Source organism: Gracilinanus agilis, chromosome 1 (assembly GCF_016433145.1).
Source record: "Gracilinanus agilis isolate LMUSP501 chromosome 1, AgileGrace, whole genome shotgun sequence".
Classification (NCBI taxonomy): domain Eukaryota; kingdom Metazoa; phylum Chordata; class Mammalia; order Didelphimorphia; family Didelphidae; genus Gracilinanus; species Gracilinanus agilis.
This window is the reverse complement of record NC_058130.1, coordinates 800,571,349-800,587,545: the sequence shown is the minus strand read 5'-3', so window position 1 is coordinate 800,587,545 and position 16,197 is coordinate 800,571,349. Positions and strand designations below refer to the sequence as shown.

The window sequence follows — 16,197 nt, the reverse complement described above, 5'->3', positions numbered from 1 at the left end:
TCTTTCTCCAGTGTGGATTCTCTGATGTACAGTAAAAGAGCTCCTACGTGTAAAAGCCTTTCCACATTGATTACATTCATAAGGTTTCTCTCCAGTGTGGACTCTCTGATGTACAGCAAAATAGCTCCTATCTGTAAAAGCCTTTCCACATTGATTACATTCATAAGGTTTCTCTCCAGTGTGGGTTCTCTGATGTTCAACAAGTCGATGTTTCCGTGGGAAAGTTTTTCCACATTGATAACATTCATAAGGTTTCTCTCCAGTGTGGATCTTCTGATGTGTGGTAAGACTGCCCTTCAGTGCAAAAGCCTTTCCACAGTGATTACATTCATAAGGTTTTTCCCCACTGTGGATTCGCTGATGTACTTTAAAACTGTTCCTCTGTGTAAAAGCCTTTCCACATTGACTACATTCATAAGGTTTCTCTCCTGTGTGGATCCTCTGATGTTCAACAAGATGCTGTTTCTGTGCAAAAGCCTTTCTACACTGATTACATTCATAAGGCTTCTCTCCAGTGTGGGTTCTCTCATGAATAGTAAGTTTACGTTTAACTACAAAAGCCTTTCCACACTGATTACATTCATAAGGTTTCTCTCCAGTGTGGATTCTCTGATGTTCAACAAGTTGACGTTTCAGTGTGAAAGTCTTTCCACATTGATTACATTCATAAGGTTTCTCTCCAGTGTGGCTCTTCTGATGTGTAGTAAGACTGCCCTTCAGTGCAAAAGCCTTTCCACACTGATTACATTCATGAGGTTTCTCTCCTGTGTGGATCCTCTGATGTTCAACAAGTTGCCCTTTCTTTGCAAAAGCCTTTCTACACTGATTACATTCATAAGGTTTCTCTCCAGTGTGGATCTTCTGATGTGTAGTAAAACTGCCCTTCAGTGCAAAAGCCTTTCCACATTGATTACATTCATAAGGTTTCTCTCCTGTGTGGATCCTCTGATGTTCAACAAGATGCTGCTTCCGTGCAAAAGCCTTTCCACACTGATTACATTCATAAGGTTTCTCTCCAGTGTGGGTTCTCTCATGAATAGTAAGTTTACTTTTACGTACAAAAGCCTTTCCACACTGATTACATTTATATAGTTTCTCTCCAGTGTGGATTCTCTGATGTACAGTAAAAGATCTCCTACATGTAAAAGCCTTTCCACACTGATTACATTCATAAGGTTTCTCTCCTGTGTGGATCCTCTGATGTTCAAGAAGTTGCCCTTTCTTTGCAAAAGCCTTTCTACACTGATTACATTCATGAGGTTTCTTTCCAGTGTGGGTTCTCTCATGCACAGTAAGTTTACGTTTATGTACAAAAGCCTTTCCACATTGATTACATTTATGTAGTTTCTCTCCAGTGTGGATTCTCTGATGTATACTGAGCCTGCTCCTACGTGTAAAAGCCTTTCCACACTGATTACATTCATAAGGTTTCTCTCCAGTGTGGATCCTCTGGTGTGTAGTAAGATGGCTCTCCTTTCTAAAAGTTTTCCCACACTGATTACATTCATAAGGTTTCTCTCCAGTGTGGATTCTCTGGTGCACACTAAGATTAGACTTCCATCTAAAAGCCTTTCCACATTGACCACATTTATAAGGTTTTTCTCCAGTGTGGATTTTCCGATGTACATAAAGAGCAGACTTATATGTAAAAATCTTTTCACATCGATTACACTCATAACGTTTTTCTCCAATGTGGCTTCTCTCATGGAAAGTAAGTTGCTCTTTTAGATGGAAAGTTTTTGCACATTGATTACCTTCATTAGGTCTCTCTACTATATGGATTCTCTGATGTTCATTAAGATCAATCTTATGTCTAAACATCTTTCTACATTGATGACGTTCATAAGGTTTCTCCCCAGTGTGGATTCTCTGGTGTACAGCACAGATTTCCCTGCAAGTGAAGTCAGAAGGGCCATCACTCATGAATCTTTGCTTGTGAGTAGCTTCCATAGAAAGGCTTAGCTCTGAAGTTCTCTCTCTTGTTTCCAGCCTCATCTCTTTTTCTGAAAGAAACAAATGATAAAACATATACACAGACCCATCTACACACATATAATTATATCCTTCCCTCCACTGGCAAAACATAAACAGATTTATATTGTTTCCCTAGGCAGAATCAGTCATTGAAAATCTCACGTTATATTCAAAGGATGATTTAATTGACAAAGAATTTCATATACAATCACACTGAATCCTCACAACAAACCTTGACGTTGGCAAAGCTGGCATCTCATTACATCTAAGATTCTTGCCATGACTTCAAAATGGCTCAGTGACTTAGTCCAAATCCCAGTAGCAGAGACCAGAACTTCTCTCGTTATTTGGGCAAGCTGTATCCACAGTACTAGACAAACTGCCTTCATTTATAATCTTTCCTTTTCATTTCACTTTCAGTTTTTGGACAGATATTATGTCATTTGGCACACAGACATTGCAGGAGCTATGTCAATGATATCTGTAAACATAATGCATTTTCTGCAGTGATTATTTTCAATTTTATTTTTTTATCATAGTATATGAGAGATCACATGGTGAATGCCAACACTGTTTTTTATATTTACTTAAGGAGTAAGAGATTTTGTTCTGGCCTATTAGTTTTCTAGGATAGTCATTACTTATTTTGTTTTAAAAACTTATCTTTTTTCATTTATTTAAAAAAAAATCCTACCCTTACCTTTTGTCTTAGAGCCAGAAGAGCAGTAAAGGCTAAGCAATGGGAGTTCCAAGTGACTTGCTCAGAGTCACACAGATAGGAAATATCTGAGGCCAAATTTGAATCTAGGACTTCCAGTCTCTAGGCTTGGCTCTCTATCCAGCAGCCCCCTAAAAGTTATCTTTAAATAATCTCAATCCCAAATTTTTGCTCACTTTAAAATAAAAATAAAACCCAAGCACAAGTATAAATAAATGCATGGCATTTCTCATCCCTGAAAATATGTGACTCACACAGGAAACGATCCCTCATCTTTCTGAAAGGGAGTGGACAGCATGCTTCACTGATTAGTGCTCTTGAAGCCCTTCCCATTTAGTGTTTCACAAAGCCCTTGAGGTTTGAGACAAAGGCCAAAGAGATTTGAGCTGAAAATCTGGGCATAGCACCTTCTGTGGTGAATAATCGCCCAATTAGTTACAAGACATTTTTCCTCAAGGACAACAAATGCGCACGTTTCAATCACAACGGATTTCTTTTTGCAGTGATTCCAAAATGTCAAGATCAGGAGTTCATGAATGATGATTACCTCAAACTGACTGCTTCTGACTAAGTGCAATAAATTCTCTCAGTCTCTCAATTCACATCAAGTTGTCTCCAAACAACGGGAAGGCTGGACACTCATGTGCAAATGCTCATGGGCATGCACAAACTCTCACTGGCTCTCACTGCACCAGAGGAGTTCCCTCCTTCTGGGGTTATCTTATAAATGCACCTCTTCAAAGGTGAAATCACCAGATCAAGACGTTTCCTGGATATGCGTTCTTGTAGCAGAGATGGCAGACTCTATAAAAGCCATGGTCTCCAGGCATGCACAGAAGAGGCTATGATGAAGCCATCATGGACCACCACGTCCTTTCTTCAGAAACAGACCTGAAATGGCCACTCATTGCAATGCTAAGGTTGTCTTCTGATCTGAATTGATGCTCCACTTTAGCTTATTAGTCTTCTATCTGGCAGCTGCTCAAAGGAATTGGTGGGCAACGTGGACGTGTCCATCACTAGAGTTTCAATGACAATGTAGTCAGTTTGTGGATGGCAGAAAAAGGAAAGTTATGTCTAAAGAACTCTTTCCTTACAGAGTTTGTTTTACCTGTAAAGGCTGGTTATTGTTGTTGTCGTTGTTGTTGTTTTAAACAAAGCAATATGTGCAATTGATTTCCAAGTACTTTTATCATTTAAAACACTATTTGTCATGAGTCAACAGAAAAAGAAATCATTTAAATAGCAACTAGCAATTCTTTTTTTGGGGCTGGTTAGGGAGTAATTGGAAAATACCTCATCCCAATCAATGGAGCAAGGGAGAGTGTCTTTGAGGAAAAAAGAGAAATGGAGATAGTGTCCAATATCCTTCCTCCATCTCATGGCTAAACAGCTAGAGAGGGTCATTTACAAGTGGGGTCTTCAGTTCCTTTCCTTTGCTATCTTTGAAACTCTCTGCAGTCTAGCTCCCAATTTCACTGTTTGTTAACAGAAACTCCTCCCTTGAACATGACCAATAATCTCAAAATTCAAAGCCCATTTCTTAATCCTCACACTCCTTGACTTCTCCATAGGCTTTGTCTCCGTCAATCACCCCCTTTTGGGATACTGTCTAGGTTTTAGTGACACTACTCTCCCACACCCCAAACTAAACACACTCTCTTTCCCCCAACTCTCTCATTTTTCTTCTTGCCTAACGCTTTCTAAGGTATCCTTCCAATAGTCCAGGCTCATAAAGAACATGTTGGGGACTCCTCAGGGACTCTCACACACCCATACTCCCCTCCACCTTATTCCATCTGTTGCAAAGTCCTGTTGATTCTGCCTCTGTACAATCTCTCACATAGACCGCTGTCTCTCCCAACACTTTGTTCAGCCCCCAGTCACCTTACACTTGAGGGATTGCAGGAGGCTTCTGGTTTGTGCAGCAGTTTTGGTCTCTCCCTGGACCAGTCCACCCTCCTTCCAGGTGTCAAACTCATCTTCCCAAAGCTCTCACCTGAGACTAAGTCACCACCTACTCAACAAACTCCAATGGCTCTCTAGGCAAAGGATCCAATACTGAATCCTCTCTAGGGCTGTGAAACCTTCCCTCTCCTCCTCTTCCAGGCTTCTTTCACCTTATTTCCAACCCCCATGAATGCTATGATCCAGTGGCAGGAGCCTCCTTTCTGTTCTGTGACCAGGCCACTCTACCTCCTGACTGTGGGAATTTCCTTGCTACCCGTTTTGCCCAGGATCCCCAGTATGGCTTCCTTGATACCCCGCTTCCACAATCAGCCTTTTCCAGGCCTCCTTACCTTTAGTGCCTGCCCTCTTCTGATTAGCTCCAACTTATCCAGCACACAGTTGCTGGCATGTTGTCTGCCCCAGCAAGCTGCGAATTCCATAAGAGTAGGGGATGGGCTTCCATTCCATGTCTTTATATCCCCAGTGTTTAGAGGCCTTGTTGACTTAATAAATATCTAAGACTTTATTTTGGATACGCGAAATCTTTTTTTGCTCTTTTAGGGTAGTTCAATGCCCCAAATACCAAAATGATGATTTCTTAATGGATCACAGATCATAGACTTATCATTGGAGGGAGTGGAAATGTTGTGGAGTCCAACTCCCTCATTTTACAGATGGGGAAACTGAGGCACAGTCGCCCAGTGACTTGCCCAGGAAGTCACTACTAAAAACTATCTGAAAAAGAATTCCAAGTCAAGTTTTTCTAACCTTGGCTTCACGAGAGCACACAGAAGTCTCTGGTCACACCAGCTCTCCCACACCTCTTTTTCCCTCACTCACCTGGGCAGCAGCTCCTCAGGCCTTCTTGCTCCAGCATCCACGGGGTTCCCTTCTGCTCCAAATAAGAGATCACGTCTTCTGTGGGAGCTGGAAGCCCTGGGCATGGGAGATCAGTCAGGGAGGAAGTTGGAGAGAAACTTGGAATTTAATTTCCTTTAGGGCAAGAGGCATGGACCCACTGAGCTGTGCCAGAGAGAATCCCTCCATGATGAGAGGCATCCTCACCCATCAGGACACCTAATATTGCAAGTAACCAAAATAGGAAGTGTCACCTGGTCATGTTCTCCAACCCATTGTGAGGGACAGCCAGTCCCCACCCCAGTCCTGTCATGCTCCCAAAACTGGGTGAAAGGGTAACTGTGCCAGATCAGCCTGGAGCCCGGCAACAGAGACCCTAAAGAATCATCTCTGGCACTGTCCCCCTCCCTGGCTCTTCATGCCCTGAAGCCTCTATAAACTTTGTGCACTGTGCATTGGGGGACTGTTTGTTTGCCTCTTCAGATGTGATTCTCCTGCTGGGAAATCGGATAAACCCAACTTGCTAGTCTGTTATTCTTGGCCATGACAAGAGTTTGCAAGCAGGGAGCAGAGGGCGGTTCCCAGGATTCCTGAAGGGTTATTTCCACAGTATTTATTTTGGGGGAGATCATGGAATCAATTTGGAACCAGCAAATATGGCCTTGGTGTACCTTCTTCATAGAAGGGAAGGAACATAGAAGACTCCTAGAAGACTTCATGGAACACAAAAGACTCACTCCATAGGAGTCATTATCTAGAAACCAAAGGGAGCTGGTAGAACAGTGGAGAGAGCCCTGATCCCAGAGACTGCAGTGCCTCAGTTTAAATCTGGCCTCACAGTTCCTAGGTGTGTGGCCCTGGTCAAGTCACTCAAGCTGTTTGTTTTGGTTTCTCCGACTGCCAAATGGGGATTGGAAAAAAAAAATCACTCAACTTGGGAGGTTACTGTGAGGAGGAAGTAACATCACCTTGCAAAGAAAGCATTTGGCACAGCACCTGGCAAAGAGGAGGTGACTGGAAATGCTTATTCCCTCCCCCCCTTCCTTCACTACCCCATGCTGGAATTGTAGGGCAATAGGAAGGCAGATCAAGGACAAACCTGCCACCCTGGGCACAACTAGGAGCCAGGAGCTACAATTTAAGCTTGTCAAAGAGAAGAACATCCCAAAGGGGAAAGGTTTGTAAGGAATAGCTGCCTGAGCAGTTTTCAGAGAACTGTCTGGCAGGCCAAAGGCGGGCCCAGGTAGATGTTAGACTAAATAGCCTTTGAGATTGGCTGCAGCTCTGAGATTCTCCAAGACTGACTCGATCTTTGACCTGAAGCTCCCTCACCTTGGGAAGGGGTAGCTCCAGCAGCAAGAAGAAATCCCCAGGTTCCCATCGCATCCTGCAAAGCCCTTTAATAGGAAAACCAGGCAACAGGAGGGCTCTGCCTCTTAGGTGACCCAGGAGGCCAGCATTTTCCCTTCCTAATAACTGATAAATGCTCCCAACTATGTGCACCCGGGAATGAAGATATTCCCTTGTATGGCAGACTCGGGCAGCAGGGAGAGGGCTCCTTACCTACAGAGAGCAGGTTCCGGGCATTCTCCAGCATCACCTCCTTGTACAGCGCCTTCTGGGGAGGGGACAAGAGGCGCCACTCCTCCCTCGTGAAGTCCACAGCCACATCCTGGAATGTCACCACCTCCTAAACCACCAAAAGCCACAGGACACAGGGCTGAGGGACACTGCAGAGTGACACAGTCCAATCCTCATTAATTTACAGAGAAGGGACTGGCCCAAAGGCCACATTCTTTATAAAAGAAAGAGGGTCAGAGTCAACACTTGAAACCACAGTCACTAAGAGACTAATGGAAAAAGAATTGACCTTTTTTTCAGCAGTGCAGGGCGCCTAAACAAAAACCGATTGTATATTAGGGCATATAAATCTCACAACCAAATGTAGAAAAGCAGAAATATCAAATGATCTTTTCAGAGCATAACGCAATAAAAATCACATTCAATAAAGGTCCGTGGAAAGAGAAATTAAGAATTGGAAACTCGATAATCTAATTCTAAAGAATAAGGGGGTCAAAGAATAAATCATAAAAACAAACAATTTCATAAAGGTGAATAACAATGATGAGACAGAATACCAAAATTTATGGGGTACAGTTAAAGCAGTGCTTAGGGGAAAAGGTATACCTCAAATTCTTTACATAATAATAAAATAGGGAAAAGCAGATTAATGAATCAGGCATACATCTAAAAAGAAAAAAAACGGAAAAAGCACAAATGAAAAATCCCCAAATAAACACCAAGTTGGAAATCCTAAATAAAACTGAAAATTGGAAAACAATTAAACTAATAAATAAAATTAGAAGACTGGGTTTTTTGGGGAGGGGGAAAAACCCCAACCCAAACCAGTAAAACACATAAACCATTGGTCAATTTGATTTATAAATGGCAATAAAAAATTCAAATTACTAGTATCAAAAATAAAAGGGTGAATACACAACCAATGAGGAGGAAATTAAAGCAATCATTATGAGTGATTTTGCCTAATCATATGTCATCTTGTCTGTGGACACAGTGCCAAGGGTTGGAGTCTTATCTTCCTGTGTTCCCTCAGATACCAGCTGTATGACCCTGGGCAGGTCACTTAACTCTGTTTGCCTCAGTTTCTCATCTGAAAAATGGGCTGGAGAAGGACATGGTCAACTACTCTAATAATTGAGCCAAGATAATCCCACATAGGTTCCCAAAGAGTCAGACAGGATTGAAAGGACTGACCACTATCAAAATTTTGTCTGTTCAAATTCTTTGCCTGATACCTCTGATGAATACTGAATGTCTTCTTTGAGGAGAATGAGAGGGACAGCTGGGTGGCTCAGTGGATTGAGAGCCAGGCCTAAAGATGAGAGGTCCTAGGTTCAAATCTGGCCTCAGATACTTCCTAGCTGTGTGACCCTGGGCAAGATACTTAACCTCCATTGCCTAGTCCTTACCACTTTTCTGCTTTGGAATATTAATTCTAAGGCAGAAGGTAGGGGTTTAAAAAAAATAAAATCTAGATTAAAAAAAGAGAATGAGAATCCCTGTCTCACTCATCCCTTTAAAATGAGCCCCCCACCCCTTGTCCCAACTTAGGGGCAGAGCCAAGATGGTGGATTAGTAGCAGCAAAAGTCAAAACCTCTCTGACTATCCTTTCAAACTAATCTTTAAAAAGGGCCCCAAAATGGCAGGCGTTAAAAACCAACAGCAACGAGGGGGCTCTCCTGCTGAACACAAACTGAAAGGTAGGCAGAGAGAGTTGATTTTCATGGGATAAGGGTGTAAAAATCATAGGGGAGCTGTAAATGTAAAGGGAAAACTCTGCAAATAAAGGTTCAAAACTGTCCAGATACTTTTGATAGACGTAATCAAAAGTATCTTCAGTGATAAAGTGAAGTGAAGCTCATCAATGATTCTCTTCAGGGCCAGGTACAAGGATGCTAAAGAGACTCTTATTATAAAAAAATATTTATTGAAATATATAAGGATAAAGAAAGGATTTCTAACTTTAAGGGATTCTAACTCCACCCAAATAAAACTCCCTGATTTCACAAGGAACTGCTTCTCCTGTGTCCACAGGCTACACTAATCCTTCCTGATCTGACTAACCCAAATTTATACTATTCTAAATAAAACTACCACTATTATCCTTATAATTCTTTTTATTTTTTAAATTTTTTTAAACCCTTAACTTCTGTGTATTGACTTATAGGTGGAAGAGTGGTAAGGGTAGGCAATGGGGGTCAAGTGACTTGCCCAGGGTCACACAGCTGGGAAGTGTCTGAGGCCGGATTTGAACTGAGGATCTCCCGTCTCTAGGCCTGACTCTCAATCCACTGAGCTACCCAGCTGCCCCCATATCCTTATAATTCTTAACTTCACCTCTAAGTTATAAAAGTAATAAAAGGCTAGCTGGTTGAGTCTCAACTAGAATCAAGTTAGGACTCTCTGAGCCTTAACAGACTCAGAGTCCAAGTCAAAGATCAGGGTTTTCTTTGGTCTTCTCAGAATTAAATCAATCTATAAAAACCACAATAGATAGTCAATAGTGTTTCTGAAGTTGGGAAAAGAAAACACTAAGCTCCTTCTGGTCTTTCCCTCTGAGAGAGAGAGAGAGAGAGAGAGAGAGAGAGAGAGAGAGAGAGAGAGAGAGAAAGAGAGAGAGAAAGAGAGAAGCAAAGATGTTACCTCTTTTAGCTCTGAGAGAAAGAGTCCCTGTGTGTGAGTCTGCCAACTTCCAGAGACCAATTGCCACTGTCACATCCAAAGAGAGTAACCGTCACAGAAAAATGGTTACAAAAATGGCCAACATTTGAAGTTGACACTCTCTCAGTTCTGCCTCAAACTCCAATTCTTTCTCAAGCCAAGTTCTTCACTTCTTATCTCTAAACTAATAAAACAATACTTATTTTCTAATATCATCCTTATAAAGGGGAAGAGGAAACAAAACTACAAACATAAGAGTGATGGCCAACCCTTCCCGCCTCCCCCAACTACGGTGCCAGGTTCTGTGACTGGGTGTAGTCTAACTTTGGGATATCCTGGGACAAGGGAACCTCAGACCCATGCCTTGAAGTCCCAGGCCCATAGTAAGGTCTGGAAGTCCATCATACTGGCCCCTTTTAAGACTGCACTGCCCTGGTGAAGACCTAGTCCCAGGTCAAAATAAGTCACAATGCTGATTCTTGCAAGCCAGCAGCAGAGGAAACTTAATCAATAAGCAGGTTTCAGAATTCCCAGTCTACAGGCAAAAAACAAAAAACAAACAAAAAAAAGAAGGCTGGGAAAATGAGAAAAATAGCAAACAACAATGACAACAAAAACAAACACTACTTAACAATCGAAAATTTCTGTGGGGACAAAGAGCAAAAAACAGAACACACAGGGGATGGTGAGATCCAAGCAACCCCATGAAAAATTAAAAAAACAAAAATAAACACAAACAAACAAACAAAAATGGAAATTGGTCTCAAGTTCTGGAAGAACTAAAAAACGAATTAAAAATCAAATAAGAGAGTTTGGAGAAAAAATGGGGAAAAGAAATGAAAATAATGCAAAAAGAAAATAACAGGTTAAAAGCAAAATTGGTCAACTGGAAAAAGAGGCAAAAAAATCCATGGAAGAAAAAAGTTCCATGGAAGAAAAAACAATAGACCAAAAGGAAAAAGAGAACCAAAAGGTCAGGGAAGAAATTCAGTCTTTAAAAATTAGAATTGGGCAAATAGAAGTTAATGAATTCATGAGATATCAAAAACCAAATTAAAAAAATGACAAAATAGAAGAAAATATGAAATATTTCATTGAAAAAAACTGACCTAAAAATAGATCCAGGAGAGATAATTTTAGAATTATTGGACTACCTGAAAGTTATGGGAAAAAAAATCCTAGACATTATAAGAAATTATCCAAGAAAACTGCCCTGATATTCTTGAACAAGAGGGTAAAATAGAGATCAAAAGAATCCACAGGTCACTTCCTGCAATAAATCCCCAAATGACAACTCCCAGGAATGTTATAGCCAAGTTTGAGACCTCCTAGGTCAAGGAGAAAATACTGCAAGCAGCAGCCAGAAAGAAACAATTCAGCTATCATGGAGCCCCAGTCTGGATTACACAGGATCTGGTGGCTTCCACATTGAAAGACCGCAAGGCTTGGAATATGATATTCCAGAAGGCAAGAGAACTGGGTTTACAACAAAGAATCACCTACCCATCAAAACTGACTATATTCTTTTAGGGGAAAGGATGGTCATTTAATAAAATAGAAGACTTTCACTCATTCCTGAAGACCAGACGTAAAACAGAAGATTTGATGTGATGTCCAAATATAAAATTCAAGAGAACCATAAAAGGGTAAATAAGAAAGAGAAGAAAATTTAAGGGCTTCAACAGGGTCAAATTGTTTATATTGTTATAGGGAAAAATGATATCCATAACTCTAAAAAATTGTTATCATTATCATTGTAGTTAGAAGTATACATAGAGAGTGGAGTGTACTAAGAGAAATAGGAAGAGAAGTAAAATGGGATAAATTATATTACATAAAGTTGTGTGTGGGGGCGGTATACTATTACAATGGAGGGGAGGATGAGGGTGGTGACAGGTAATACTTAAACCTTACTCTTACTGGAAATGGGTTAGAGAGGAAAGAATAGACAGATTAATTGGGGTATGGAATCCTTTCTTATCCTATAGAGAAGTAGAAGGGGAATAAGGAAGGGAGTGGTAGGGAGGGAAAAGTTGGGGGGGTGACTAAAAGACCCTATAAAAAGTAGGAGAGAAATAAGAAGGGAGGTGTTGAGAAGGGGAGTAATAGAAGGGAGGGAGAAGGGGGAGAGTGATTAAAAACAAAACACTGATGTGGAGGGAAAAGAGTGAAAGGAGAATGGGCAGGATTAAAAGAGGAAATCAAGATGGCAGGGAAAAGAGATGGTAATCAGAACTCTGAATGGGATGAACTCACCCATAAAACAGAAGCTTATGGTAGAAGGGTTAAAAACCAAAATCCTACCATATGTTTACAAGGAACACATTTGAGGCAGGAAGAAACACAGAGTAAAGCTAAGAGGCTGGAGCAGAATCTATTGGGCTTCAACTGAGACAAAAAAAATCAGGAATAGCCTCTCTTGAGGTGTTTGTAGAAGTTGGGTTGAGTCTGGATTTGTAGTGTTAAAACCCTATCTACTTTTTTTTTTTATCTTACTCCAATTATTAAAATAAACTTGGTTTCTAAAGCCCAGGGTTTTTTGTGTTTTTCTGGCCCTGGGAAGGTCCTTAGGTGGGTGTTTCTCATCTCCCATCCATCTAGGCCTTTCCCAAACAATCTACCTCCATTTGGAGCCATCTCTTTCAGGAGGTTGGGGTGGGGATAGTGGAAGGTGGCTTTGGACCTCTCAAGACTATGAGGTCAATGTCAGAAAATGGATCTGTAAAAGGGAATATTTGTCTATTTTAAGTTAACACCTTGGTTAACAATAACTTAAGTACCCTATAGAGAGCCAGCCTCTATATGGTAAGGGTTCTGAGTGGCATTTTATGGCGACGGATCGTTAAGACAGGAAAAAGAAACTGAGAACAGCCAAACTAGTGGTTAGCCCATGCTGGTCCAAACTCTGTGGGCTTTGGAGTTTATTATATACTGATTTCAAACAAAGAACACAAAGAAAGAGTCACAGCTGTGAAGGGGTTACAAATCATACACAATCCATTAAAGTCTAAAAAGTAGAGATATAGGTGCAAGGACAAGGGCCAAATTCCAACCACCAATTAGTAGGGGTTAATTCTGGGAGCAGAAATATATTTCATGGAGATGTTTACTAATTGTGTTCTGCCTTGATTTACAGATCTGCACCTGGTCAGATAGTCTGGACTAAATTGTCTGGCTCCAGTCTTTATCTAAGTAATATATTTTTTAGGGTTCAGGCTTCTTAATTATCAAGGAGAGAAATTGTCAACTCAGTAGCTGCTGGTCTGATTAAGGACTCAAAGCTTTCCAATAAAAATATTGAGAAAAGGTGGGGATCTAAAAATGAATCAAGAGGAACCTCAGATAGCCCATTCTATCTGCATCTGACATGCAGTGCAGAAAAATCATACACACAGTTTTACTTGCCGGTGATTTTGTAATGGGATCCAGATAAAACATCTATTATGGACCCTATTTCTCTAAATGACTCCTAATAGCCTCTTGGAGGGGTCAAGTTGTTTTTGGATTAACCTACCTGCTGGTACCAGAGCCTTTACAGGGCTCAGGTGACCAGGACCAAACACAAAGACTGCCTCAGCCTGGATTGGTCACTAGGGAATCTGGATAACAGGCCCTAAATTTGATCCTATTTCTCCAATGGCTCTCAACAGTACCCCTACTTAGTACCTCACTGGATTATGAAGACAAGATAAACTCCTCCTTTGTCTACTTTTGAACTGAATCAACAAAAGCTTGAACACCCTACTTAGCACTAGGTAGAGGAGCTCTCCACCCTCTTTCAATTCAATCAGCCACAGAAATAAGAATTCACACCTCAGTCAGCCAGGAATCTCTGAACTCCTGATGAATATTCACCTCTCCAGAAGGTGAGAAGTAGTTCCCAGAAACAGGCCCTGTGCCTCTCCTCCCTCCCCCCTCAAGTGCTGGGCAATTTGGAAGGTGTGATTGGCCCTTGTGAAAAGGGGAAAGGACAAGGAGCCACTATAAAAGGGCCCTACATTTCTGGGGCTAGGGAAGTTGACTCCAAGTAGGAAGATGGCTTCAAGAAGGAAGTCAGTTTACAGAAGAAGGTCGGCTTAAGGAAGTCAGCCTCAGGAATCACCTTCAGCTCAAGTCATCGACTTAACCCACTTCTTGGAGGGAACTTGGGTGAGTTGATTGTATGGGTGGGATGTGGCCACTGCCATATGCTACAAGTTCTCGGAGCCACACCAGATGAGAATTGGGTGAATGAGAGAGCCCACAGGTGGATGAACACCCCATCCACCCCGGAGCTAATGGACAGATAAAGAAAGCCCTGTTTTCTTGGGTCTGCTACAGAGTTCCGCTAATGGCCTTGGAACCCTTGCTACTCCTCTAGGGAAAGAAAAGGTATCATTTCTGCACCTCCTTTAGCCCAAAGGCCTTCCTAAACTGCTTGGACTCTAAGTCAGGAGAGAAAATACACACACAGATACAGACCTGACATCTGTGGACCTGAAGGTTCCCGGTGTCCATCCTCTCCCCAGGTTATGTGTTGCCTTTTGAGGAGATATCAAAATGGCGGCCGAGCCGGCTGGCTATATCCCGTGTAGCCTTATTTGGGCTGTCACTGTAAGGACCCTGACAATTCCAGGACAGAGTCAAATGAAATAAGATGTCTAAGGTGCCTGGAAAGCAGGAGGTGCAGCCCCTAGTCCTTTGCCAGCCTGACCAAGACCCTCCATCTGCTGACTCTGTGCCTTCCCCAGGCTTGTCCCCCATGTCTGGAACGCCGTGTCTACTCCCTCCAGCCCCCAGACGCAATCTTGCTTTCTGAACCGCCGACTTTCCTGGATCCTAAAATCATCAGAGCCCTTCCGCTCCAGGCATTGCCATTCTATAGTGCCGTACGCCGTTTGTTTGGTCACAGCCACTGCCATGTTGTCTTCCACCTCAGACTGGGAGCCCCCTGAGGACAGGCAATGGCAGCTCAGAACTGGGTCTGGCTTCCCAAATGTTTATTGACTCAGCCTAGAAAATGGGAAAAGGGGATGGATGGAGAGACCTGGGCAGACTGGGGTGACCCGAGAAGGCAGGGGGAAGCTTAGGAGGAGCACCACGAGGCCACTTTCTGTCAAGAACCAGAGCTGGAGAGGCCTTCGGGGCTCTGCTCTGGGCCTGGCCAGGCCAGACTCCGGGGGAAGGGCCTTTCCTGGACCAGAGGAGGGGCAGAAGCTGTGGTAAGTGGGGAGAGGGGGAGGCATGCAGAAAGAGGGCAAAGGCATGAGGCGGGCATCCTGGTCAGTGAGTCGTATCGAGGGAGAACAGAAAAACTGGCGGGGGAGGGTGGTGGCTGGGACGGGCACTAGTGCCAGGAACCGGTTTAAAAGGCCGAAGGAGAGGGGAGGCCGGTGCTGGCCCACGTTCCGTGCGGGTCCAGCCAGTACTCACCTGGTCGGCAGGGCTGGGGCTCCCAGGGCCCATTCCAGGTGGTTCCAGGCTCCTTCTTGGTCCTGGGCAGCCTCTGCTGGGCAGGGAGGAGGATGGCAGAGGCAGGAGGCCCTTCTCTTTTGTCCCCAGAGTAGGAGGTTGGCCTGCAGGGATTTACAGCAGGTGAATCCTGGCCCAGGGCAGACCTGGAAATGAAAACCCCAGATGGGCGAGAACAGTCAGAGCTCTTCCCCTTGGTCTGCCTCTCCCCAGGGAAGGCAAACACATGCTGAGGCCACAGACTGTGGGCTTGATCTGGGAGGGAAGCTGGGGGCAGGGAGGCCTCCAGAAGGGGGAAGATGCAATCTGGCCTGGGCTTGGGCCCCCTGGCAGAGGAGACTGAAAGGAGGAGGGGCAGAGGTAGGGATGGGAGGTAAAGCCTTTTAACTGCTCACTGGGCAAACAAGGCGACTGTCCCGAGGTCTAGTGAGAGCTGGGGAGGTCGCCAGGGCCCCTCTGGGGAGGGGGAATCCCTCACCGGGCCCCTGGAGTCTCTGCTAGAGGCCCAGCCCAAGGGCCACCTAAGGGGGCCCCGGAAGAGCAGGAAGGCGGAGCTCAGGGATCCTCATAGAGGGCTGGGTCTGAGGGCTCCTGGGTCCTGCAGTTTGGGAAAGTGTCACCCAATGGCCAGTCTGGAGGGACCAGGGAGCTAGAAAAGATGGAGCAGTGGGGAGCTTGGCCAGGAGCCAGGGCTAGGGGGAGAGGAGCTCCACAAGGATCCCCTCACTCGGGCCTCTGTCCTTCCAGGGCCTGAATGAGCTGGGGGGTGGGGGTGGGGGTCTCTGGTCAGCTCCTCTCTGGCTCCCTCTTCCAGGGGCTCCATGGCAAGGGCGGCAGGCAGAGATCTCAGGCCCAGGGGAGGAAGAGTGGCTCAGCTCCCAGAGTCCCAACAGCCTCCAGCTGGCCCTTCTTGCTCTCCTCCTTCAGGTGGAACCCCTGAGCTTCCTCCCAAACCTCTCAGCCCCACCGCAGGGAGCCCCTCCCCCCTCCTCTGAGGGGGCAG

The 16,197-nt window shown here is 43.9% G+C and overlaps 1 pseudogene; it reads right to left on the bottom strand.

Moving 5' to 3' along the window:
- Positions 1-171: 171 nt before the first annotated feature.
- On the bottom strand, positions 172-10,148 carry LOC123230608 (annotated as a pseudogene).
- Positions 10,149-16,197: the final 6,049 nt, after the last annotated feature.